Source organism: Sprattus sprattus (assembly GCF_963457725.1).
Source record: "Sprattus sprattus genome assembly, chromosome: 14".
Classification (NCBI taxonomy): Eukaryota; Metazoa; Chordata; class Actinopteri; order Clupeiformes; family Clupeidae; genus Sprattus; species Sprattus sprattus.
In genome coordinates this window covers 22,566,044-22,568,543 of record NC_137912.1, presented here as the reverse complement: position 1 = coordinate 22,568,543, position 2,500 = coordinate 22,566,044, and the positions used below count along the sequence as shown (strand labels likewise).

Below are 2,500 nucleotides of genomic sequence, written 5' to 3'. Positions count from 1 at the left end.
TTATTTAAGTAATTACAACTGTGTGTGTGTGTGTGTGTGTGTGTGTGTGTGTCTGTGTGTTGGTCTCTGGCTGTGTGTGTGTGTGTGTGTCCTCATTGCCACAGCCTACTGTTGAATTTTGTATCTTTCTTCTTTACTCCGTGACACTGTGCACTCTTCAACTACAGGGATTTAACACTCCATTTTCAAAAAGGAGGTTAGGACTTACTTTCAGTGTATGTGTGTCAGCATGTACTTTCAGTGTGTGTGTTTGTGTACGTGCAAGGGAGGGCAAGAGAGAGCCATTTAACCTCTGTATTTTGTGTGTGTGTCCATGTGTGTTTCTCTCTCTCTCTCTCTCTCTCTTTGTGTGTCCATGTGTGTGCAGTGTGTGTGCGTGTGAATATGTATGCATGTGTTTGTGTGTGTGTGTGTGTGTGTGTGTCTTCCTGCAGTAGCCTGATTACAGAGGCCTCCCTGGGCCAATCTGACCTGTCACTGGCTTTAAAGTGTTTATTTTGGGGGACGCCTCTTTCTCTACCTCTCCCTCCCTCTCTCTCTTTCCCTCCCTCCCTCTCGCTCTCTCTCTCCATCCCTCACTCTCTTCCCTCCTTTATATGTGAGTTCTAGCAAGATACTTCTGCAGAGGAGATTTAGAAGGAGAGAAGGAACAGGATAGGGGACTGTGTTAAGGGCCTTTAACTGAAGAACTTTTAGTTTGGTGGCCTAAATTGGCCTCTCTCTCCTTTCCTCGACGCTGTCGCACAGATGCTGCACCGTCATACGTCTATGACGAGGAGCCCATACAAATAAATGAAAAAAAAACAGAGGATAAAAAAGAACTTGAAAAAAGAACACAATACAAGCTGTACATGGAAAAAGTGTCTGATCAGGGATTCTCTCTCTCTCCGACTCTCTCTTAAAATACCTCCCTGGGTTCTGCGGGCGCTGGGTTCTAAGCTTTGTGCTGTGCTATGCTGCACTGTGCTGAGGAGGAGACGGCGAGTCCTTCTCCTCAAACTAGGGTACGTCCCAGGGCTCGCTCGCCCAGGCACACATGTGGTGTGATCCATATTTTATTAATAGAGCCAGCGTCTGATTGATATGCTGGTCTAATAAGCACTTCTAGGTAGGTGGAACGAGGAGAAAGAGGAGGAAGAGGAGGAGGAGTGTTCCTCTTACAGTTCTGTCCACAAATATGCTACTGATGAGGCTACTGGGAGTGAGGCTTATCTGTGTGTGTGTGTGGGTGTGTGTGTGTGTGTTTGTGTGTGTGTGCACGCTTAAAACTATTACCAACTGTGCATAAAATATGAATGTGCGGGTGGGGGCTGCTCTGGTTTTTATTAAAAATAAACTAAACTCATCACAGGATGCAATGTCTCCATTCCCCCTTCGCACACACACACACACACACACACACACACACACACACACACACACACACACACACACACACACAAATACACACAAGCTGGGAATATGCTCTCATCTTTTGTGTCACTGAAAGTTTCATGAGGTAAAAAAGTGAGCGAGCGAGTGAGGGTAGACCACTAAAAGGGGGGAGGGGGAGGGGGGAGAAGAAACAGTGCTGGGAGAAAATGTGTGTGTGTGTGTGTGTGTGTGTGTGTGTGTGTGTGTGTGTTAGAAAGACTGTGTGCTTGTGTGGGAAGTGTGAGAGAGAGAGAGAGAGAGAGACTGTGTTAGAGAACAAGGGCATTGTGGGAGAGGCACTCAAGTAAACATGACTGTGGCATTGTGGGATAGCAGAGGGTTGCAGCAGGAGGGACACATAGAGAGCCTAGTAACGGTAAACACACATCCACAAAAATACACAACAAAATCTACAAGAACAACAAAACAGCAAACAAAACAAACAAGAACACTCCTCCCCTCTCACTCAGGGTCAAGTGAGTTTGTCCACTTATGTGTATGTGTGTGTGTGTGTGTGTGTGTGTGTGTATGAGTGTGTTTGTGTCAGCATGAATAGTGCCTGTCCCAATTACTGGCCAATCATCTTCGCCCATTATCCTGAATACAGGACTCTGAAAATGATGTGTGTGTGTTTTTTGTGAGGTGTGTGTGTGTGTGTGTATGTGTGTGTGTGTGTGTGTCTTTGTTTGTCCACAAGTGTTTATCCTGATCTCAGGAAGAAGGGAGAGACAGAGAGAAAAACATGGAAAGGACAAGAAAGAGAGTCAGGATAGAGAGAGAGTGTCCTCAGGTGGAGGAGTCCAATGGAGAGTTCCCTCCCAGAAAAAGAGAAATAGAATTTGAAAGAGAGAGAAATGGAGATGGAGGGAGAGGCGACAGAGAGAGAGAGAGAGAGAGAGAGACAGATAAAGAGGGAGAGACAATAAAGTAGACAAAAAGACAGTAAAGAGGGAGAGAGAAGAAGGAAGACAACACTGCCTCTTTCTTTGTGACAAGATGTGACTGCATGGTGCCTGGTGCCTACATTCTAGTTTGTTTGCCTTTTCCATATGATGTGTGTGTGTGTTTGTGTTTGCCTTTTCCATAT

General features: G+C 45.7%; 1 protein-coding gene across 13 annotated transcripts in view; it reads right to left on the bottom strand.

Annotated features, from left to right (window-relative positions):
- Window positions 1–2,500, bottom strand: part of celf2 (cugbp, Elav-like family member 2) — a 175,956-nt gene that overhangs the window by 33,405 nt on the left and 140,051 nt on the right. The gene's annotated exons all lie outside the window — the stretch shown is intronic.